Genomic DNA, 25,309 nt, shown 5'->3' on the forward strand with positions numbered 1-25,309 from the left:
TAGGTTATTTTTCATGCATGTAGCTATTTTGGTAGGGGGAAAGAACTCTATGCGAATAGAAATATTTCACAGTGAAGAGTAAAGGCCAACAAAGAAAAAAACTTCATAGAAATGGTCTCTGTCGTTGTTGTTCTCTCCTCCCCCTGAGTTCAGCTCTTAACTATATTAGTAAACAAGTTGTTTGGGAAGCATCTGATTGATAAGAGGGAGGAGTTAGTTTGCACGTGATTAGGATGATCGACTATCCTTTGGCCTCTTGAATCCTGGTGGGTGGAGACTGCACAGCCTCCCTCAAACAGTAAGGAACAAGAAGATGACTAGAGCAAACAAATATCGTACTGTAAGTAATTTTTGTAGTTTTGATGGGCAACTGTCAGAAAACCTTATTTTTTCTATTTACCACAGGAAAAATGCTGTTTTTTCCACTCTGTTAGTCTGTTTCAAGTACACTTAAAGTATACTGAATGCTACAATTCTCTCCCATTTAGTAAAAGACATCAAAGATGAAATGATAAACTGATAACAGTACTCGTACAGCTTGCTTTCATCAATTACAATTTGTTCTGTTGTTTACTGGTAGTGTTTATGGGATTAAAAAGGATGCTCAGTTTTAGTTATACATAATGCATTTTAAAATATTGCATGATAAACTATCTTTATTGAGAGTAAGTGCATTTCAGAGGTTCTTCAAAAATGTTTATTGAACAAAAAGAAAGTGTATTTGTTCAATGTATATACATTTGTATTATTTGTCTATCAGCAGTATGCTTCCTTTGCTGGAAGTAAGTACCTACATAAAAGCTGCAAAGATGAAGCTGACAGTCTGAATAGTATAGTTAGGACCATTCACAGGAAACAGTTTTATAGACTTCTCTGCATTTTTATTGTCATTCATCCTTTGCATGTTGCATAATCCAAATTTTGCAAACATAGTCTGGTACTGTATATTGCTTGATAAAATTTGAAATGCCTGTTTTAAAAAATGCATAGTAGTGTAAAGTCTTGTCTTATCTGCAATTATCTTGTATTGAATCTGTTACAGGAACTCTTGTATCAGGAAAATGCTATTTTTATCTAGAGTTCTGTGTGCGATTCAGTGTGTCACCAACTGAAACTTGTGAACCTGATCATCTTCATTTCACAAAGAAGCCAAACGGTAAACATTATTTAACTTAGTACTGACATTTATTAAATAATTTTCCAGCATCTATATTAAATAATATATCCTGATTGACAAATATCATACAACATGTTTTGAGAGATAACAATGAAATGTGAACAAATTAGGTTAAAAATAGTTTTGGAGCCCGTAGGGCTTACAAATAGGATCATATATGATCTTAGTGCAGAATCTCAACACTGGTAGTAAGGCAGTAGTCCATATCCCTTTGAATATAAGACACCTTGGAATTTAAAATGCAGCTACATTTTTTACTACTTTGGTGGGGCGGGAAATAAAACTTCACATAAACACATTTCCAAGGATGTGGTCTGTATGTTTCATATAAGAATGTTTTGCTATCTGTATTTCAAACTTAAGATGCAGCTTATTTTTAGAAGGCATGTTCATTTTAAAGATGTGTATTTTATATTCAAAGGGATATTGGGACCAATGGGTAGCAAATTCCTAAACATAAGGCAAAATATAAATTATTATAATAATTTAATATTTCAATAAATAATGTAGCAGTTAAGGTGATTTTGCATACATTGATTGCAGAAAGGTGATTAGCGCATCCAGGAGGTCTTTAGAGTTGCCTGCGGTATGGCTTTCACAAGGCTTGCATTCAGTCTCGGTAGACGTGCCTTTCTTCTGCAGTGAAAATATTTATGTAGTTTGTTATTGATAGGTGATATTTCCATCACTAACAAAATTAATCAGCAGTGTATGAACCTGTACAAGTTGAGTTTTCTTCTAAAACAAAATCTACAGTATTTCATGTTTTCCCATTCTGTTAAGATTAAGTATCCATAGGCAGCTTATGGAATACTTTGCAGCAGTAAATTATACCACAATTTCAATTTTATAATTTTAAGGTCTAAGGATATTATAGACTTGGTCAATACTGCAGCTGAGGCAGCCACTTCATTTGCTAATCCAGGCCTGAGCAATTGTTCTAAAGTAACACATAACCACTTTTTTATAATGTTTTCCACTATGACTTGTGTTACCACTTTTTATTTATAGTGGGATTTAACCAAGTCTTGCTGCATGCTGCAACTCTGGTGTTGAATACTGCAGAGACAGATTCTTAGGACCCAGTTCTGTAAACCCTTGCTTATTGCAGGTAATCTAAATGCAAGCTTTTACAAGATCATGCATATTGAATTTAATCTTGGGTGATTGTGTTAGAAACCTATAATTTGAACCTTAATTTATATTGTGCAGCAAGGAGAAATTACACAAACCTATTTGCCATAATGTGTGTATTGCAATATACTTTAAAACTAATTATTTTTTAGTTGTTACAGTGTTGCACATTCTTGAGAGAACTACTGAGCAGTTCTGAAGAATAAAATGTACTGGATTCGAAGTTTTAAAAAAAAATTATCTTAAATTAGTTTTCAGTCAGGCCACCCCTTTTACCACACCATACAATCTGATGTGAAACTGCAACCTCCATGTTTTGCTTTGTAAAAGAGCAGATTATCCAGTCTTCACAAAGCAAGAAGTTAGGAATTTTAAAAAACAAACTCCTGTGGTTTTTAAATATGTTTTTACAAAATGAGACATCTGCATCACAAGCTCTATATTTGTGAAAGGAAAAGAAAAAAGGTTGTTAAAGAGACTTTTCCCTTGAGCTCTCTTTATAGAATAATATTCTTGATAATCTGTTGACAGAAACTGACAACAGGGGTGCAGCTATTGTGGTTGTGGTATCTGGATAGATTAGACCAGGTTTAGGGTCTGATATGAAAGTTTGAAAAGAGTGAGTAATGCTCTTGTTTATCAACATTTTAATATTTCTAGCAGTGATATCAAGTCTATGGTTGGGGGGGGGTTGTTTTTTACCCCTCCTAAATTGAGTAAAAATAAATGCTTACCAGCAGATTATTAAGATTCCTGTCAATTCTGGAAATAGTGTCAGTGAACTCTTCCTTCTGTGTTTCCATGACCATATTAATCCCTGTCCTTAAAGAATGCATTTCTTTCAAGTAACACATCAGGCTGCAGTTCTAAAATAAGCAGGAAGATCATTTTTTTTTCAATATAAAGTATATCTCGAGTTATAAAAAATTACCTATTGTTTTAACTTAGTATGACAAATGAGTCTAGGCTTTATACGGTGCATTATTTATTTGTGCCCTTTAAAGTTGGGCCATAGTGTATTAAATATGGCCCCAGTGTATTTTTGTGGCTTTAGAAGTTTGTCTACCACTGGTGGATTCCCTGAGTGTAGAAGGATCTTTCTAAAGACATAGGGCTCTTACAGAAAATTCTGTGCTAAACTTTATTCCCACTTAAGGCATAGGAAATTTTGCTTCATCGAAAGACCCCATGAAGATTCCTTGCTTCTGGAGTGCCCCTCTAGAACCATTGGCCAATTTATATAAATTAGCTTGGTTGATCTACTTCATGTCTGAGATTGACTTGGCCTCTGATTTGGGTAAAGGAGGAATAGAGGAAACAGATTGTCATCTTCACACATAGCCCTTGCAAGCTATGCCAGGCACTCCAATACCATAGATTATGATTTGCCCCAGTAAATCCAGTTTCAAATCCAGAATTCTTATACTTTGATCTTTTGACAGTTACTCCTTTTTAAAATCTTTACTCGAGCAAAATTCCCAATAACTTCAGTGGGTGTTCTACCTGAGTAAAGACTGAGAGAAACCTAACTACAGGAAACTTTTCTCCCTAATTACTGACGTGTTCTTTGTAAGTGTCTTGCATCTTCCAGCAGTACCTGGTTGCCTTAAATAGTTAAATAGGTGTTGTTACCCCTAATTACAGGTAAGAAAGCTAGCATGCATAAAGGTTAACTGTCAAGTCAAAATGCAGTTTTGTGCCCTGTACCCTTTATTGTTCTGAAAGAAGCAAACTCAGTGACTGAATGAGGGATCAAGGCCAAGAGTTCTTGTGCCAGTGGAGATATGTAATAAAACAATTTTATACCAGCCTAACAGGTTATAAGATTAAAGTGAATAATATAGCTAGAGAGATCAAGCATAACCTGTTAAGTGTCACTTATGAAAAGAGCAAATGTAGAATTTATGATGGATTTAACTTGCCACAGGTTATGAGTCTGTAACTACTTACACAGAAGCAGCTGGTGTCTGCAGTGAGGTAAGACTAGACCATAGCTTATTGCTAGCTTCTACCTATATTTTAAGAAATGAAACTGACTCTTTCAAAACTCACCTCTCTGTGAAGACTATCCTTCCTGTTTGTGTTGCTGATGTAAGAGTTAATATCATATCAACTTTAATAAAAAAAAATACTGTTTTGTCAGAAGTAAATTAACTAAATTTTACTAAATAGAGCAATTGGGACTGTTGCATATCTTCCCTGGTTAAACAGTCGCACAGAATAAGGTGATAGTATTATATGTTAGCATATCCTGCTGTTTGAGAACATAAAGCAAAAAGCACAACTAGAGATTCCTACACTGAAATTGGACTCCAGATATTGTTCAAGGTTATCTTTTTCAAGGAAATCAAATTCTTTAAAGTAACAATCTTTTACTTCAAACAGTCTCTTTAAAACATAACATAAAGTTTATACTCACCTTTGTGTCCTTTGGTAGGTAAAAATCATCATTGATTGTCTGTGAGAAGTAAAAGAGGAGTTAATTCGTTTCTTAAAAAGGTAAAATAAAAAATTGCTGTAATTTAAAAAAACAGAAGAAAAGTTGACTTACAGTGATTGCTTTCAGCTTTAGCACATCATCTATTATTATTTGTAATAGAGTGCTGTTGGTATTGTTGAGAGGTGCTCCATTTGCTAAAACTGCAAGCATTAGTGATATACAGCAGTAAATCAATATTTGGCACATTCTGACAGTGTTCTAATATACTGTATGTCAGTAGCTGAGTTGCGATTTATGATGAGAGCTGATAAATTGTCTTTAAGCTTCTTAGTGTATTTATACTCTTAATTCTGGAAAAAAGAAAATGATGGGGGCGTCATGTTATAGAGTTGTCTTATTACACATTTTTTCATGTGTTTTACCTGACTGGTGAGAATGTAGGTGAAATCCCATTTGGTGTACCAGAAGCCCACACTCATTTTTGATAGTTCCTCTTCATGCTTTCTGCATGAAGCACTTTTTCCCTCCCACAGTCGCTCTTTCTACCCTCCAACCATATATAGTCTATACCAAGTTTATAGGCACATGAAATGTTGATCTTAATTAGTATCATTAAGTAGTGTGTCTGCATGAAAATATATTTCTATATTATTTGTTTATAGAAACAGAATGTAAGCAGCACAGTACAAAGGAAGATGAATATACAGATGTAAAGAAAGCAGCAATGCATTTTATTTTGTTTTAAGAATTGTTAATTAAACAACCGGAAGAAAGTTGGCTTCCTGTCTTAGGTGGTTTTACCTGTCATCTTTTACAAAGATGCAGCAATGTAGAGATTAATCTTTTACACAATCAACTTGGAAACTCTTATAAAACCAACTCATTCTCCTTCATAGGAAGGATCCTGGTTTTGGGATGGTTAGTTAAAATTTCTATTAGTGCATGACTTAGTGATGCACTTCTCTTCTAACTTTCTTTTTTTCCAGCCTGCAATAAAAAAGCCATAACTCCCTTTTCTTCTTTTGTGTGTGTGGGTGGGGGGGTTGTTTTATTTTTTTTAATAATTGCTTTCATTTTAATTTTTGGATATTTTCAGTTGTATGTTCCCAATATGCTACTTACTGATTTATATTATATCTAATAGAAGTCTCTTGTTTGCACCATGTGTTATACATATGCTGAAGTTGGGAGACTGGAATTACATGGGGCTTTTTGTTCAAAAAACTAATGTTAGCTGGCAGCTGGAATTAATTGCCAAGTTGACAGTTTTTCCTAGGGTAGGTAAAACTAGTGTAGTGTGTAGCAGTTTGTCTCATTAGAAACCAGAGTTAAAGATAATATGTGCACAGACACATCACACAGTTTACAAACTCCACTTCCTTCTCATTAACTCCAGAAGAGCATTCAAAATCTTGGTGAAAGTCTACCAGACACTTGACATGTTGGGACGCAACCAGTTCAGGGGTTTCCATTCCCTGCATGATGCTGCAAGCCAAATTATGTTTGGAAGGCAGAATCTAACTAAGATTCCACAGATATCAACTACTGAGTCTTGAGGGCATAGCACAGGGGTGGGCAAATTCTGGCCCATGGGCCACATCCAGTTGGCAGTGGACTCCATTTCCCAGTTGCTCCTGCTCATGAGTGGGGCTGGTCTCAGACAGTTGTGTGTGAAAGTGCAAGGCTGCGGTTGCCATACAGACCAGCCCCAGCCATGCTGGCAGGGTGCGTGGCAGAGCAGGTCAGGTGTTGCTCTGGATCCCCTGGGATCTTGCAGCAGGGGCAGCTTGCTCCGGAGCTAGGGCAGAGCTGCGATCAGTAGCCTGCACGTGCCAGGCAGGGGATTTACAGCCTGTATGGTCTGGGCAGAGAAGCACAGGCAGTGGATTGTGGCTGTGCCCCAGCTCCTTGCAGCAGTGACAGCCTGGTCTGGAGCAGGGGCAGAGCCACAATCCTATGCCTATGTGCTCCTGCCCAGAACATGCAGGCTGCACATTGCGACTCTGCTCTGGCCTCGACCAAGCTGCCCCATTACAAGATCCCATTGGCTCGGGGGCAGGCCCCTGCCCTGCTTTGCTGCATGCCCCTGCCCTGCTCTGCTGCGTGCACTGCCAATGTGCTTTAGTTAATGTCCCACCAGCATTTTGAAGCATGGGATGTTGAATACATGAGATGCTGCATGCACTTTAATTGGAGCTTTATTCTCCACAATTATCAAGAAGTAATTATTTAAAGGAAAAATAAGATTCTGACATGATTTCAGGGGCTGTGCGTGAAGCAAAATACCACTGCTGGCAACATGGTAAAAGGCAGTGTGCAAAGGGAAATCTCTTGAGCTTCGGGAAACACTTGTAGGCCAGCTCTTCTCCCAAGCTTTTAAGAGGTGTTTTGTTAAAGATGATGTAAGTGGGGTAAGAAGTCATATCCATGGAAGAGGAATATTTGTGTCCTATTAGTAATCTGCTTTGTTAATAGGTCATAATTGTTACTGTTCAGAAAACATAATTCAAATACATAAAATAGAATTAATAAGCCCAACCAAACCTCCCACTCTAATCTACCCAAGTTCAAAGTCTGGAAAAATTCCTACTGGGATTTAATCCTTGTCAAAGTCTTTATTTTTTATCTTGGTTTCTTCTGAAATGAAAGTTTGGTTCTTATTTTTTCATGTGAAGCTGATAATCTGTGAATTTGGAAATTAAGTTTTGGTTTCAATGAGGTGTTAGAGAAGTCATCCATCAAGGTGTATGCTTTCTTTCTCCATCACCAGAACAAAGAATTGTTCACCTAGAGTCACTGTGACTATCTTGTTTGGAATACTAAATTCATTGTGCAGGAGTTTTTCAGACTCCTACTATAGTGACACATTTTATGAAATTACTGTCAATAAGAACCACAACTGAGTTCTTGCCTGACAGATAATCATCAACCTGTTTTCACAATCTGTTGCTTTAATTCTTGCTAGCCGTAACCTAGGTTTACCCTAAGATGTTGTAGTAAAAAAAGGTTTATATTATTATTTCAGAGCACTAACAATTTTAGCAGTATTTCTTTAACAGATATTTGTAATGGTCACAATCCCACAACCAGAGACTGGAGTGGGGGGAAACCTTTGTAAACAGTGTTCAGTAGGAGTGAGTGTAAGTGGTGGGTCCCCCAGGAAGGTCCTGAAGTGCAGGATTGGGGACAGTGTTTTATCTTATTCCAAATAGACAATATATCAAAACAGAAGGCATTTTTCCCCACTGATTAGCAAGGTTAATACTATAGCCCATGGTACAGGGCATATATGGAAAGTTACTCTGCTGGGAAAAAGAACTGGGAACTTTAACTTTTTCAGTAAGTTATATGCACCCTCACGTACCTACTGAGACATTCATTTATTTTGATTTATACTTAGTAAAGGAAGTGCCTAATTCTGAGCTCTCCAAACACATTTTTAAATTATTTTATGAGTAACTTGTGCACACCCCTCTCAGCCAAAAGTCAGTCAGTAATTTGCATCTCCATATTGCAGTATTTTCTTTTAGAGAACAGAAGGATCAAACATTCATTACTCTAGTGGACAATGTGGTATATGTTTAAAAGTAGAAATGGAATGACATGGGTGATTTTTAGGGGAAGATTTGCCAAGGCTGTATAACTGGCTTGTTACACAGATTCGTCTTCCTGAAACACCTTCGCCTAATAATCACTTTTTGATTCCGCAGGAAAAGTTAGGTGGGTTTTGCTGACTAATGTTAGGGGAATTTTGCACATTGTTTTATTTTGCTACTGAACTTTCCCAAACCCAGATTCAGTTGTCAAAGTTAGACTTATACTGGAAGTGGGTTGTCATCTGACCACCTCGCTGGGGTCATCCTTACACCTTGCTGGGGTCATTTGACCTCAGCAGTCTTTCCTGCCTTGGGGCAAGGGGGCTGGGCCTGATGATCTTATGAGGTCCCTTCTAGTCCCTAACTTCTGTGAATCCGTGACTTCAGAAAAGGGTGTCAGGATTGGAAATAGGGTTTCAGCTCAAAGATTGGAAAACACTGCTTTATGCCAGTATTGCTAGGACTTGGGACAGATGGAGTCTGTGGGTAAAGTAGGTGCAAAGGAATTTTCATACCGCGTCTGGTCAGTAGTCCCATCCAGCTGACTTGACTGTTCTGTCTCTGACCATGACAAATACCAGCTGTTTCAGGTGAAAGTGCCGAAAACTCCAAATGAGTAATGTTTAGAGTAGGGTGGGATTTTTATTATTCGAAGAAATATCTTTTTTTTTTTTTTTTTTTTTTTTTTTTTTTTTTTTTTTTTTTTTTAGTTAAAAGTACTAAAATCTTTATTTTACTTTTTTTGCTGAAAACTTAAAACTTATGGTGAAACGGGGGGCTTGGCACAAGAATCAGTTTATTTGAAAAGTGATTTCCCATCGTTTGGTTAAGGAAGAATTTTTAAAGCAGTTCTGGGGGGGCGGGGGGAGTTGCTTCTTAACTCCCAGTGGAAGCTAGCTGGAGCATGAGGGTTAATCAAGACTCTTGGAAGGATAATATTAAATGTTCTAATTCTCTAGAAGTTTTTGTTTTAATGTATTCTGTTGTTTTGTTGTGGGCATATCAGTAAGAATGACCAAAACCAATCTGTGTACACATTTGATTGGTATATCTGGTATATCTAGTCTTCTTCCTCTTTCAAGCAGAGCTCAGTGTTTGGTCTAACTTTAGTGGGCTTTCCCTTTTGCAGGTGCAACACTTGTAAGGGCAGTGTGATACCTATTGATAGTAAAGTACCAGATGATAATCTCTTGCAATGTCAAGAATCAGCTTGAAAAGGACTCATCTGGTATACATGTTAGCTATCACCTCATCCATGTAATATGACACTGAGATAATTACCATATGCATTGTTTATAACAGTGCTCTTGACACTTCACTGTTTCTAAAGGTGCCTGAACCCACTCAAATTCAGCATGTTGTTCTGATACTTGCCATATTTTGTGAACCTGAGTATTAGCACAGTGGAAATATCCACAGATAGCACAAAAGCATCCTTCGACTTCCAGTATGCTTTGAAAATAACCCCTTTACCTTAGTTTATATACCTTTGGTGGTTCTTACTATGGCTAATCTTAAAGCACTAAGGAAATGCCTATCAAGAATGACTGGGGAGTGGTGAGGGGGGCGGGATGGGATGGGATGGGATGGAGTGCTATCACCTAACACCCCATGCTGCCGCTGTTTTGCTTCTTGCAGGGATGGGGGTGTGGGAGCTCAGCTTAGCTCCCCCACCCCAACCTCTGTCCGGTCTTCAGCACAGCTTTGGAATCAGGGTGGCGCTCCCCCCACGCTTGGAGCACTCTGGCTGTTTCCGTCAGCTGATCAAAGTGTGAATAAAGTGTTACAGACAGGCAGACGTAGGCATTTATAATGTTAGAGTGTCAGGTAGATTCTTCCTCATATTCAAAGGCTTTTTTACTTTGTGGTCATTTTCAGTCCAAACAAATGTCTCAAGTGTATCAAATGTTTAGAAGTGCCACTTGTAGGACAGTAGGAAAGAATTGCCTGTCCCAGAGAAGCTACTAGGACTTTTAGGCCAGGATCAGAAATCACCCTATCAACCTAGTTGGGTAGTCAGAAGCCCTGGGGTATTTATTTCCAGTGTACTTTTTGCTACAGCGTTGTTAAAACGTTGAAAGAAGGTTTGATTAAAAGAATGGCTTATCTCATTATCTTAATGGGGAATGAAATTGCATTTACCTGGAATAAAGAAGGGTTAATTAAATTTATGATTCTGTTGTAAATGAGTGTTTTCTATTAAGAGCTAAGGTGATAACATGACCTGCAAGCAGAGGCCAAAGTATGCATAATTGGTCCATTTGGTGGCTCTTGGAGGATGTCCTTCAATTCATCAATTGAGTCTTTAAGGAGTTAGCTTTTATCTATATTTAAAATATATTGATGTATGAGATGCTACAGAATTTCCCTGCAACTAGATAGGATATATTGGATAGCACCAAGTGGTAGTTCTTGGTGAATGCAAGTTTCTTAAATGTGGACCTAATGCAGCCTGAAGTGTTCTGATAACATAGTGAAGAGAAATAGAGAAAAGGAAAGTTTTATTTTCTGAGTGTAAAGTTTTCTGGTATTCCAAGTTACAGGACTATTAACTGTCATAGTAGATGTAAGTAACTGAGAGGGAGGATTACACTGGTGGGGGCATCCAGGTGTAGTGCGAGTATCATGAGGTGAGTGAAGATGGGGGAAGATTGGCATAAAGTGTTGTAGCTAATATAAAGATATGGTTTGATTTCTTTCTTTTTTTTTCTTTGTACAAAACTTCCGAGTGCACTTGAGCTATGGTGCTTTTTAACTACGTTCTTCTGAGTGGATTCCACTGTGTGTTTGTAGATGATGCTGTCTTTTGATATTGCTTATTATCTTAGACCCAAAAGGATTTCCCAAAAGCTGTCCCCAGATGTTGGCAATATTGTGTTAATCTTTTTTGTCTTTATTTCACACTTTTTGACAAGGAGGAAAATATGTTAAAAGTCTGCTAGCAGTGGTGAAATTTGTGGTACAGTTCTATGAGTTTTTGACCCAGTGAATTTTTGTCAGGAATGGAAATCAAGATGTTATCCTTATGACTTTTAGGAGGACATATATCATAGACTCTCTTGGACTGTGTGACTTAATGCCTTTTTTTACTGCTTAAGGCAGAATAAAAAAGATCCGGTCTGTGACATCAGTGGGTAAACACCAATGTAGTATGTGGCAGGAAAGATGACGTAGGAAGGAACTACAGAGTGAAAGTGTCACGAACCATGACAGAGGTCTGTGTGAAGCAGATAAAAAATTTCAGAGGATGTTCTTTAATGATTATACTTGCTTATCACTGTGCTGTACTGAACCTGCAAGGTGATAATAGTGTGTCAGTAATACTGCACCTTAAAGGTAAGCAATGAATGTTCTGTAGATGTCAAACCTGGTAAGTCCAAATAAGTGTTCTAACTTACGGTTAAAATGTAAGTGTGCTTTATTAGGGCTAGCAAGAAAAGAGAGATACACACAGTGGCTTACACAGCAAACCTTAAATTGAAACAGCACTAATCCTGGTTTTTACCCACAAGGAGCAAAGCAAGCACTAGGGCTCTTCAGTGCTAATGTATGGGGAGTCCCTTGCAGTCTAGGCTTTTTTTAATAGCAAATTAGATCCTACAGGTTTTTGTCTATTAGCAGTCATTGGTATAAATCACTGGAGCTCTCCTATCACTGAGCAAGATAACCATTCAAGTCCCTTTCACCTTACAATTGTATAGGCCATCTCCCTGCCCATTGCTGCTGTTGTTTCTCAAGTCTCACATCTGGTTGCTCTTGTTTCTTGAGTCTCACATCTAGCTACAGTGTGGCCCAGCCTGCTCTGCGCGTGGTTCCCTGTCTTCTGCTACATGCTGTATATTCTCCTTATTCCCCCTTTATCCAGCTTCCTTGCCTTAGCATACCTCTGCTGCTTCAATAAATGCTATCTTATCTTTTTGATCATGGTTTTTTCCATAGATTTTCTAATCCCTTTCCCTGTTTGTCAAGGGCCAAAGGTATATGCTCTCTTGACTACCCTGGATGTGGATCAGTTTGGAGGGTGTTAATGGGGAAGGTAGTTTCCTGTTTAGCATATTCATCCTACTGACTTTCCATTGGATCTGATCACTAACCTTTTGCTTTCTCATTCCAAGTGCATTGAAAACGCTTCCATGAGAAACTCTCACTTGTATGAATGCTCATAGGAGGTAAATTTTAAGTTTTACTGCTCAGTTATGACATGCTTATAGTGTACATGTGATAAGACACCCCTTAAAAAGCCAGGCTCCCTAAAACTGTGTCCAGAGCCTTATCACAAAAGCCTCATCACAAAAGCAGTTCAGTGAAAGAAAGAAGAATCTGTGTACCTTTTCCACCTAGAACTGCACGTGAACATACCAGAACTGCATATATTGTACAATAAGTACAATAATGTGCTTGGTATATTTAATGGGATGAGATTCTGGCTGTTCAATAAATCAGAAAGAAATGTTTCTAAAGCCCTAGCACACAGGCAGGTAATATCTGATTGCTGAGACCATGCCTGCATACACAGTTACTTTTTTTTTAATGTAATTAATGTGAGCTCTGTACATCGATCATAAAAAAACGGGCAGCTTAAGTTTCTAGGATTTATGTTACAGACAAGGTGGGTGCAACCCAGACAAAGGAAACTTAGCCCAACAAAATGCTAATGCTCTCTCTGAGACATTACAGTTCAGCAAAACAGCAATAGGTTTCCTTTTCCTTAGTTAGGTCACAGGTAGGTGTCATTTGAGGGAGGAATGGAAATGAAAGAGAAAAAAAATGTTCTTTTTGTGGCAGTTTTGCCTCTTACTATCTTCAAAAAAAAGACAGCTCCTACTATGAGAGTACTGGCTGAGTTTGAACATTTTGGGATTTTAAGACTGTTCTCTTGACTCTCATTAGTGTGATACAACACTTCTGGTGCCCATGCCTATATTTCAAAGAATTTAAAATCACACACTTCCTTCCATTTGTGGGGGGGTGGCAAGAATGGCATGGCACTGGCTACACAAGTTCTTTGCCAACTGGAAATTCTGACTGGGTAGGGGAATTCAGAGCGCTCATTTAGGACTACTTTAATGCTTGTGTCATTTCTTGCATGGTGTAAAGAATACCTAACATAGACAAACCCACCTGGTATGTGTTGGTGTAACGGAGTGCTTTTGTTATTTTAATAAAATATAAATCTCATTTATCTCACCCTTGCAATTTATGTCTGTTTTTTACTAAAGTCATGTACAAATGTTCAGTTTCTACTGGGAGAATCATTGTTCCGCTGACAGAAACTGCAAGTGTGCAGACATTCATACTTTTTCTCCCAGAGCAAAAATGGCTGTTCTAGGACAGAAATAATCCAGGAAGAACCAGGGTTAAATTGCTCCTGGGAAAGTTTTTTCTCCTGGGAGACCTGAATAGCTGTTTCCTTGGGGTTAACTTCTCCTGGGAACCAGGCAGAATGGAACTGGGGGAGAGGCTCCTGTGCCTTCCTGAGACCAGGGTCACACCAGTCTAGATAAAATGCAAAAGGGCAGCTGCTTCCCCACCTCCTGTAGATGAGAAATGTGGAGGAGAAGCCCTAGCTGCTCCCTGTCTGCTTCCACACTGGAGTTCCCAATGTGAGAAGCAAGTAGGGACTTTGCCACACTACTCCCTCTACTTGGCTCCTAGGCAGCAGGAGCTGGGCACAGGGAGAGTTGCCCCCTGCTTGCTTCCCCTCCCACTCAGCTGAGCAGCGAGGACAGCAAGCTGAGCTTGCAAGTCCAGACCTTGGCCGTATCAGCTTTCTCTTGTATCTCACTGCTGCACAGCTGAGCAGTAAGGGCAGTAATTTCAAAGCCAGAGGGGTCAGGAACTGGGTCCCAGCCTGCTGGCTTCCCCTTCCTGCCCAGCTGACTTGGAGCTGAGTGGGGTAAGGTACATGGCTGTGCTGCAGCAGCAAGGCTTGTGTGCTTTGCTGCTGCGGCAAAGTGCCCCTCCTTGCCCTGCACTGGTATGGGTCAGCCCCTTCCCCTCCTCTCCTGCACTCTTCCAAGTCAGCCTAGAGTGCAAGAAGTGGGGCTATTCTACAGGGAAGAACTAGGAAGGGTTCCCAGAAGGGAGAACACTCCCCTTCTGTCAGTTAGGTGGGATAGGGGGGCATTCTCCCAGTGTGGAAACCTTTTGAGTAGCTGCCCACTACCATTTGACAGCTTGCCAACTCGGGCAGGCAGGAGGGCAGGCTGTAAATTATTGGGCTCCCTTTGTGGTGGGGGTGGCCCATGGAGCAGCCTTCTGGTTTCCCCTAGCTGGAGAGCTTGTCTGTGAACACCTTCAACCATGGGACTGGAGGAACATCTGTACATTCCAGCTCCTAGGCTAGTTTTATACCAAAAGAAATTGCTTTCAGTAGAAGTGAACATCTGTATACAGCCAAAGAGTGAAGTTTGCATATGTGAGTGGTGAAGTTTTGTGGCTGTTGCTGTTGTTTTGAAAATTATAGTGCAGCTATTTCTAAAAGGAAGTAAAACTAGGTTGTAGCCAAACCATTCTTCTTTTGCTTAAAGCCATATCTTAACACCAGAATTCAGTAAAATGAAAGTTAAATATCTTCTTTATGCTAGGTCAAAAGGCCAGCCTCATAGCTTTAGCAAATACAGGATATTAACAAACCACAAGACTAGTATACTACCTCACCTCTACTAACCCTTGTTTTACTGTTCATATCAAAAAGGTGACCTAAATTAACCTATAGATACAAATGGAAGTCAGCTGCAGGTAAAACTGGAAATTAACTGGAAATAATGGGAACTCAACATTCTATGAAAATACCTTTATTTCACAAAGACATCCTAATTACCTTATCTTCTTTCAAGTTTTCCTCATTTCTCAGTTAATACAATGGATCCTTTCCTCATTACTTAATAGCTGATTTTATCATGGTGCAGCCTGTGGTTCTGCAGAAGCCTGCAAGTGTTGTCTTGTCTTTTTCTTGGCTGATCTTTAATTCACCTCTTACTTTTTTGCTTCAGGCTTCTATCTTCTGACCCCTTCCTGCAGGTCACATCTGATTGCAAGGAGAGGTCCCTTGAGACTTTTTGAGGAGGGCTTTAAACTAGTCATGCCTGGGGGAGAGAGGGTAGATTGCACTGCTGTACACTAAATCCTCTGGCCATGATGACCCAAAGGAGGACTTTCAAGTAGGGGGCATCCAGATGAGTACCTACACCCTGCGGCACTTGGAAGTGGGACACAAAACCTGAGGTGACTTGGGGTGAACTCAGGCATCTTTATGGGAACACTGAAAGCATAGGCAACAAACAGGATTCCACTCCTGGCAGACAAGGAATTTGACCTCACTGGGGTGACAGAGACCTGGTGGGACAATACATATGACTGGGCAATGGACATTGAGGGCTATAGGCTCTATAGGAAGAATCGGGTTGGAAAGAAGGGAGGAAGTGTGACCCTCTGTGACTGAGCGGTGCCCTTCCCTGCAGGTCTCTTTTGATTTCAGGGAAAGGTCCCGTGAGACCCTCTGGGTCAAGATACAAGGGGACTCGGGAGAGGGGGACCCAGAGGTGACCTGAACAGGGTGCAGAGCCTGGGGCAAATCAGCCCATGCAAGGCCCCGACCCTGCTCCCATCCCACAGGCCCTGGACCTGAAGAAGCTGCTGCTGCCATTGGCAGCGGTGGTGTCAGCAGTGGGGCACAGGGGTAGCAAGTGGCTGGATATGGAGCTGCCTCTCCACCCAGCTCTGTGCCACCATTGCTCTGCCCAGCTCTGCAGGGCCCTCCAAAGCATGGGCCCTGGGGCAGTTGCCTCAATTCGCCAAGCTACAGGGTAGGACCTAGAGAGTTCTCATGACCGGATCCATGTTGTCTTGGCATGAAATGGCTAGTAGTGTCCCTCAGGGATCTGTGCTTGGACTGGTGCTTTTCATCATCTTTATCAGTGATATGGATGGGAGAGTGAAAAACTCACTGGCCAACTTCGCAGGTGACACCAAGTTATGGGGCAGTGTGGTCACATCAGAAGATAGGTTCCTGATACAGGCTGTCCTGGACCGGCTAGAGAGTTGGGCAGACCAGAACCAGATGAAGTTTAACACGTCCAAGTGTAAGGTGCTCTGTTTGGGGGCAAATAACCCGCAACATACATACAGGCTCAGAGGTGACAGCCTGACTTGCAACACAGCTGAAAAGGACCTGGGTTAATGATTGACCACTGCATGAACTTGAGCCGTCGGTGCAATGTAGTGGCCGGCAGGGCAAACAACACACTGGCACGCATCAACCGATGCATCTCGTGTAAAACTAAGGAAGTGCATATGGATATTCCTGCTGTACTCAGCACTGGTGGGACTGCAGTTGGAGTGTGGTGCCCAGAACTGGGTGCGGTTTTCAATAAAGACATGGAAAACCTTGACAGGGTCCAGAGAAGAGCCACCTGTATGATCAGGGACTTGCAAGGCAAGACATACGAGGAAAGGCTGGGTACCTGGCCCTCTTTAGCCTAAAGAAGAGAAAGTTGAGAGGGTACTTGATAGTGGCTTACCGCTATATCAGAGGAGTGCATCAGGAACTTGGTGAACAACTGTTCACTAGGGCATCCTGGGGAAGACCAGGACCAACGGATATAAAATCCTGGAAGGCTGCTTCAGGCTTAATACCAGGAAAAACTGCTTCATGATCAGGGTATCCAGACTGTGGAATAAACTTCCTCCAGAGGTGGTGCAGTCACCTACCCTGGAGGTTTTCAAGAGGGGACTGGACAGTCACCTCACTGGGGTCACTTGACCCCAGTTGTCATCCTGCCTAGAGCAGGGGGCTGGACCTGATGATCTGCAACATCCTTTTCAGCTCCTAAGAATCTATGAATCTGTGGATAAGCTTGAAAGGGTACAGAGAACCTGTATGATTTGGGGCCTGGAGGATAAGCCATATGAGGAGAGACTCCGGGAACTGGGTTTGTTCAGTCTGAGCAAAAGACGACAACCAATGGGCGTAAGCTAATTGCAGAAAAAATTAGGTTTGACATTGGGAAAAACTTATTTTATGTAAGGGTATCTAGAATCTGGAACACACTCCCAGCAGAGGTGGTACAGTCACTATCCTTGGAGGTGTTCAAGAGGAGGCTGGACAAGCACCTCATTGAGCTCATTTGAGCCCAATAACCTCCTGCCCATGGCAGGGGACTGGACTTGATGATGTTAAAGGTCCCTTCTGGTCCTTTGACTCTGATTCTTTCTCTAAAAAACCAGTGTTGCATGAGGTCACTTATTTGAAGGTGAAATGGGGACCAGGGCAGTGTTTCTAGCCTTATTTTATTGTATAACCTTTTATACTACCTGACAATTACACTTGTTGTACTAAATAAGAAAATAATTGTCTCTGTAGTATTAAATAACACAGCATTTGTAGTCCCCAATGGGACTCCTGCAGCACAGTGGAACTACACAGGTTCTGTGTAGATTTGCCTTGAGAAATAATGATCTGACAGTGATGGGAGTCCATGATGAATGATTGCTCCTTAAGGATGCAATCCTAAAAACACAAGGGAAATCCATTCTGACCTGTAGGAAAGGGAGCAGAAAGGCTGGGAGACCCCCTTGGTTCAAAAGACATGCTCATAAGGGATGGAAGTCAGGAAATACCACTAAAGAGAATTATGCAGCACTGGCCTGCACCTGTAGGGAGTGGACCAGAAAAGCTAAGGCTGAAACCAAACTCTAATTGGCTATGAGAATCAAGGACAATGAAAAGTCCTTCTTTAGATGCGTGGGAAGTCCGGGGTGGGGGGGAACAAGGGCAACATTGGAGCTGACAACCAACACCCAGCAAAAAGCTAATCTCAATGATTACCTTGTGTCAGTCTTCCACCAGCTCAAGGGAATCACTCTGTTTGACAGGACACATCATTTACCAGGGTAAGGGAGATCATATGCCTACAATTGACAAAGATCTTGTGAGGGAACACCTTGAGAGGCTGGCTCAGATGGAATGCACCCAAGAGTGCTAAATGAGTTGGCTGACATCATAGCACAATCTATGGCAAAGATATTTGAGAACTCATAGCGCTCAAGAGAGGTTCCAGGAGATTGGAAGAAGGCCAGTATGGTGCCCATCTTGAAGGAAGGAAGATCCAGGGAACTACAGGCCAATCAGTTTGACCTTAATCCCTGGAAAGATCGTGGAAAAAATTACCAAGGAAACCATCAACAACAGGCTAACAGAATGCAACATTTGAGAGAGCGCCAACATGACTTTGTTGTGGGTAGGTGTCACCTGACCAACCTCTTTTCCTTCTATGATCAGGTGACACATCACTTGGACAAGTGGTTGGAAGAAGTGGTTGATGTAATATACTTGGATTTCAAAAAAGCCTTTGACTTGGTCTTCCATGATGTCCTTACGGGAAAATTGAGGAACTGCAGCCTCAACAACCTTACGGTCCAATGGCAGGTGAACTGGCTCTGTGGTTGGACCCAGAGAGTGATAGTCGATGGAACTGAGTCAACATGGTGACCAGTAGTGGCTCATGGTGACCAGTGGCATTCCCCAGGGCTCAGTACTCAGACCAGTACTCTTTAATATAATATAGATTCCATAGACGTTAGGGCTGGAAGGGACCTCACAAAATCATGTCCAGCCCCCTGCCCAAAGGGCGGTCAGTCAGTCAGCACGGGCCAAATGTTCCCAGCAAGATAGGCATCCAAGTGTTTCTTAAAGGAATCCATAGTAGGTGCCTGCACCACCTCTGAGGGGAGTTTATTCCAGGCACTGGGGACTCAGACAGTAAAGAAGTTTTTCCTTATGTCCAGCCTAAAACAGTCTTCCAAGAGTTTGTGACGACTGCGCAAGGCTGAATATTCCCCCTTAGTGATGCTTCCCATCTTCCGTCCTTTATAAGCCTCTTATTTTAGGTGCAGGAGGTCCTTGAGTTCCCTATTGAGCCAAGGGGGTTGTCCAGCCCTTCTGCTACTTTTTCTGCGGGTTGGAATGGATTTCCCTTGTGCTTCAAGGATTGCATCCTTGAAGAGTGACCATTCATCATGGACATTTCTCCCTACCAGACAGTGGTTTCTCAGGGCCTGAACAACTTGCCTCCTAAGGTTGTGGAAGTCGGCCTTTCTAAAGTCAAGGACTTCTGTATTGCTCCTGACCTGCTAGCTTTGCAGTGAATAGAGAAAGTGATTAACTTGTGGTCACTGTCTCCCAGCTTCCCCTCGATCTTCAGGGTGCTGACTAGATCATCCCCTTTGGCCAGTACCAGGTCCAGCAGCACCTTGCTCCTTGTTGGTCCATAGACTACTTGAAATGAATAAAGCTTGTCAATTCCTGTGAGGAAGCATTGCGACCGATTGGATTTGGCTGAGTGCTCTTCCCCGCAGATGTCTGGATAGTTAAAGTCACCCATGACTCCCATGGACCGAGAGCATATTCATGGATGATTTGGATTTGGGTGTCAGAAGCAGACTGGATAAGTTTGCAGATGACACCAAATTATGGGGAAGTACAGTCACCCCAGAGGGTAGATTGGGAATTCAGGCTGACCTGGACAGGCTCGCAAGGTGGGCAGATCAAAACCTGATGACACTCAATGCAGAGAAATACAAGGTGCTCCATCTCTGGAGAGAGAACCCATAGCAAACTTATAGGCTTGTCAATACCTATAGACTCACTGGTACTACAGCCAAAAGAGACATGGGGGTCATAATTGATCACAAGATGAACATGAGCCACCAATGTGATGCCACAGCCGGCAAAACAAAATTCTGGCTTGCATCTACCGATGCATCTCAAGGAAGACCCAAGAGGTAATCCTCCCACTTTACTTGGCCCTGGTGAGGCCACTGCTGGAGTACTGCATTCAGTTCTGGGCTCCATACTTTAGAAAGGACGTGGAGAAGCTTGAGAGAGTCCAGAGGAGAGCCACATGCATGATTAGAGGTCAAGAGAACAGGCCTTATGAGGAGAGGCTGAGAAGTATGAGACTGTTCCGCCTGGAGAAGCGAAGGCTCAGGGGTGACCTGGGGGCAGCCTATAAGAATATAAGGGTTGTGCATAAAGAACTGGGTGAACATCGGTTCACCAGGGCACCTCAGGGGAAGACAAAGTCTAACAGTCTCAACCTGCTGGAAGACCGTTTTAGACTGGACATAAGAAAAAACTTCTTTACTGTCAGAGTCTGGAATAGACTTCCCCCCACAAGTGGTGCAAATGCCTACTCTTGATAAGTTCAAGAAATGCTTGAATGCTTACCTTGCTGGAGTCATTTGACCCCAGCTGACTTCCTGCCCTTTGGGCAGGAGGCTGGATCCAATGAATTTCGCAAGGTCCCTTCCAGCCCTGATGTCTATGAAGTCTGACACCCTAAAACAAGATTTATCCTAGAAAAATGTTCTGCCACTAAGTGCTTAATCAAGCGTTTGGTATAGAGGCTGCCAAAGCCCTAATGTTGAAAGGAGTATAATGCTCTCATTTTTTCTTTTCCCTCAGACCTGCTCTCATACTTTATCTGCTTTCCCTTGTGATATTTTCACCATCTGTCAGCAGTGCATTGGCATTCTAGAGCAAGTGACTCTCATGGGTTGCCATTCTTTTATTGCAGTGGTCCTCAGCCTTTTTGGACTTGAAGTACCCCCCTATAAAACTCTGTGAATCAAGTGGCACCTGATTTCAAAAATTAATTTATATATAGTCAGTGCTTGCTTTTTGCATAGCGGCCAGGAAGTGGGGGTGGAGGGACAAACCTGATAGTGCACATATCTGTTTTATTTTCTCACACCTCATGGCACACCTTCAAAGAAAGTGGTGGCCCCTCCAAGTACCTTGGTTGAGAATTACTGTTTTAGGAATAGTTCCATTGACAAAGTCTCAAACTAAATTAGTCACCACTGGATTTCTTGCTGTTACTGAGTGGCTAACTGGTACCCAAGGCTTGCAAATCCACCCCTCTCTCTCTCTGAAGAAACACAGGAAAGATTTTTGTAGTGTTGAAGCCTGTAGAAAGTACAGAGTTAACCTGGGTCATACTTGGGTGCTGCCCATGGATACAAAAAAATCTTCTTTCCTGAGTGTGGTGGCACTTCACATTGGAATTAGCTTGCCCATCCTATGGTCTAGGGTAAAGACTAAGCAGTATTTATACTCCAGCAAGTAATCTGCCCACTTTGCCACGAACACAGAGTAAAGTGCATGCCTGCTGGTGGTCCTCCAGTACCTTCTCACAATTCCTTCTATGTGCTTGGGAAGATAGGTAACGTCCTCCAGAATTTACTAGAGTAGAATTACAAGTATCTTGATTTACTGCAGTGCTTAAAACTGTGGGTTATAAACCCAGAATGTCTATCTAGCACCTTAGATGAGTGGGTGCAACAGTGCAGACACATGCTTGAATATGGTTTTGCAGCATGGTCATTCACACTTGAGCTTGGCTAACCAAAGTTCTCACTCAAGTGCCAATAAAGTTTACAGACAGTTTTACTTGGTACTGCAAGATATTCAACTTGTTGCTGCTGCCTCCTTTCCTGTAAAAAGAAACAAGCGACTCCAACTCCTGGTATAAGTCCTATAAATGTAATTTAAAATGTAAGCAGCTTGAGAAATCACATGTTTTGTACTGTTCTTTGATACACTGAGCATAAACTATACATAGTAATACGTAACAGTTTGTGCTATATGTTTTCCACTCAATTTAGGTACCTTCTCTTTGACTTACAAGATATTTTCTTAATTTAGAAACACATTTGGCATTTTTTTGAAGGCAGAATGGTGATGAAAGTGGTGCTTTTAGCTTTATTGTATCAAGCCTTTATTACTACCTGACAATAACACTTTTACTAGACAAGGAAATGACCTGTCACCTATAGTTTTAAACAGATCTCATTTTAGGATTCTCTGTAATTTAAGACAGCTACTGAAAAGATGAGATCATCTGAACTTTTCCAAGTTTAGAGGCTAGTGGGACTCCTTTTTACTTCTTTTGTCAAGTGATGCATTTAATAGTCATAGGGAAATTTCTTGATCAGTGAACCTGTCATTTGTGTTCTTACTAAGAAGGCTGGACTTTTTCCATGGTTTTTGATATGCACACTCATAAGTACAGTTTTGCTCATCACTCTGGTCTGTTCAAGACAACTTGGAATGTACCGTTCTGTGAAATCGTAAACACTTCTAGTCCCAAGTAATTAGGCACTACTCAGGTAGACTAGTACATGAAGGAGTTTCTCCATCTCCAAAATGGAATTACTTCTTGTCTAGTGCTGGCATGTGTTCTAAGAGCTTGATCTTGTGGAGAACTGGGAATTGAGTATATGTATTACATATTACATAGGAGGTGCTCAAAAACTCATGTAATCTGGCCTTTATATGCACAATTATTTGGAAGTGCAAGATGAAAGGTTATGTAAATTAAAGCAGTTTTATAGATATCACATTACTTAATTTTTGCTGTATTCAGCTTATAAAAAACTTCAGTAACTAATTATAAGCCTTTCAACACATGAATTTTTTTTATGTAAATATTTAATGTTTTAAGCGTATTTTAGAAATTTTTGGCACTTTCCAATTTTTTGTATTAATTGAACAACGTCACTGAATTCCACCTTCCACAAAGGGTGTGGACAACTGAAATTTTTAGCAGCTATAAAAGGGGAGCTGCTGCTTTGGACTGCAACTCTCCTGTTATGATGTAACTGGCTATTTCTCACCCCTAGGCTGAATTGCTGCACACTGCTCATTCTTGATAGGATGGAAGCAGTGCCTTCTCAAAAAAGGATCAGAAAATCTAGGTTTATCTTCACTGAGATACTGTCACACAGCAGAGTGGTTGGAGTTGGATTACCAATAATTATTCTGATAAATATTTTCAGAGAGAAACCCTAAAATAATGTTGATAATAAGAGAATCAAATAACAAGCATTTGCAGATTTTAGAAAAAAGTCCCAAATGCCCAATATTATCCGAAATATGGCTTTTCCTTTTCCAGTTATTCTAAAGTCTACATTCACTCTGATCTGGCTTCCCAAATGGAACTTGGTCTGAGTTCTGTGTATCTGTGTTCTGCAGTAACTGTTATGTGAGCAGTTGGTACATAGCACATTGTCTTCTCAGACTCAAGTTATTCCCTTGTATCTTTGCAGCCATGGAGCAAAGCCATGTTCTATATGAGGGCTCAGCCTTCTGGTATTACACTCCATGTATTGCTCAGCTGCTATATTGAAGGCATTCTTGGAATTGTGCATTGTGGAAAGAAAACTTTGACAAGTGCTGTGAGCATCATGATGACTATAAGCTGGCTGTTGCAAGCTTTTCTATGGTCATGCAATTAGCTATTCTATGAGGACTGCATGGGCACCATCTGATGAGGAGGAGCCTGACGTGAGTAACCCTTCTGCTCTCATGAAGTAGCTCCTTTAAGCTGAGGACTGTTTGGGGGTTTAGGCAAAAAGGCTAAGCCAAACAGAGAGACTAAGCCAACCAGAGTCCTGGCGACACCAGGAACCAGTGAACAGGCCAGAAAACAGGGGAAGTGCAGTGATGACCAGTTGCTATTAGCAAAGAAGCTTGAGAGAGTCCAGAGGAGAGCCATGCGCATGATCAGAGGTCAGGATAACAGACCTTATGATGAGAGGCTGAGAGCCACGGGACTGTTCAGCCTGGAAAAGTGCAGGCCCAGAGGTGATCTGGTGACCACCTATAAGTTTATCAGGGGTGCTCACCAGGATCTGGAGGAACGTCTGTTCACCAGAGCACCCCAAAGGAAGACAAGGTCAAACAGTCACAAACTCCTCCATGACTGTTTCAGGCTGGACATAAGGAAGAACTTCTTTACCGTCCGAGTCCCCAGGGTCTGGAATTGACTGCTGTCAGAGGTTGTTCAGGCACCTACCTTGAACGCCTTCAAGAGAAATTTGGATGTTTATCTTGCTGGGGTCCTATGACCCCAGCTGACTTCCTGCCCCTGGGGCAGGGGGCTAGACTCAGTGATCTTCTGGGTTCCCTTCCAGCCCTAATGTCTATGAAATCCATGAAAGCAAAATAAGCAAGTAGCAGAGACAAGTAAAGGCAAGTGTCTTCATGCAGACTGCTAGTGGAATGGGGTCTGTGAGCAGGGATGGGAAATGAACTGGCCAAACAATTTTTTTCTTGTGGGCTGCTTGTGGAATGGAGAACTGTTTAACTATGTGAGGTTGAGGGGGAAGTGGCAAAGGAATTTATTATTAATTTGGAGGACATTTAGCCTTATAGGTGTTCCCCAAAAAGTCAATGGACAAACCAGGAAGGTGATCTTGTCCTCTTGGTTGCTGGCAAAATGCCATTGGAACTGGTGAAAGGGAAGGAAACCACCAATGGCATGGGCAGTGCTGGAGGCAATGTACTACTGCCATTGCAGCCAACCTTTTTGGCAGGCATGCCATAAATTAGCCCCCTTCCCTCCCTGAGTGTCTCTCCCTAGCTATATATCCTTCCCCTGCTCAATCTGCTTCTCTGCTTTCTGCTTTTTACTGTATGCTCTGTGCCTGATTTGCTGTTCTTCTTTCTGCTCCCTGGCTTATCTGACAGTGCTGCGTGTCAACCCCCCTTATCTGTTGCCTGCCACACAGAGGGTGCCTGTGCCACTTGTGCTATATTATACCATACCACAAGTTGGCCAACCGTATAGTACTGTGCAGTATCTGTGCTCAGTAAACCATTTCCTTAGGCATTAGTTCTCTTTCTAAGTGCTGTGGGTTTAGCATGAAGTACCCTGTAAAAACCCCTAGAATTGTGTAGAAGCACAAAAGGTGTAGGGTTGAATTCCTTAGGGCACCTTTGGAATGTCTGTGTAGCATAATTCTTAGACAATTCATATTAGCTTGTATTGACTTAAAGCCGAGTTACTAAAAACATGATCCATGAGTTTGTGGTCCTCATAGGATAATTTCAACTCCTTATCTTTCATTTTTGCTATATTTCTGTACCCTGCCTCTTTCATGTTACTTCTTAACCAT

At 41.4% G+C, this 25,309-nt stretch overlaps 1 long non-coding RNA gene across 2 annotated transcripts in view; it reads left to right on the forward strand.

The window, feature by feature from the left end:
- Positions 1–236: 236 nt before the first annotated feature.
- LOC109309331 overlaps positions 237–25,309 on the forward strand; it is a 107,910-nt gene continuing 82,837 nt past the window's right edge. For both annotated transcript variants that reach the window (XR_002100880.1, XR_002100881.1), the window contains exons 1-2: positions 237–340; positions 1,043–1,156. This is a non-coding gene — a long non-coding RNA (uncharacterized LOC109309331). The remainder of the gene's footprint in view (positions 341–1,042; positions 1,157–25,309) is intronic.

The sequence above is a fragment of the Crocodylus porosus genome, unplaced genomic scaffold (genome assembly GCF_001723895.1).
Source record: "Crocodylus porosus isolate Cpor-Errol unplaced genomic scaffold, CroPor_comp1, whole genome shotgun sequence".
Taxonomy (NCBI): domain Eukaryota; kingdom Metazoa; phylum Chordata; order Crocodylia; family Crocodylidae; genus Crocodylus; species Crocodylus porosus.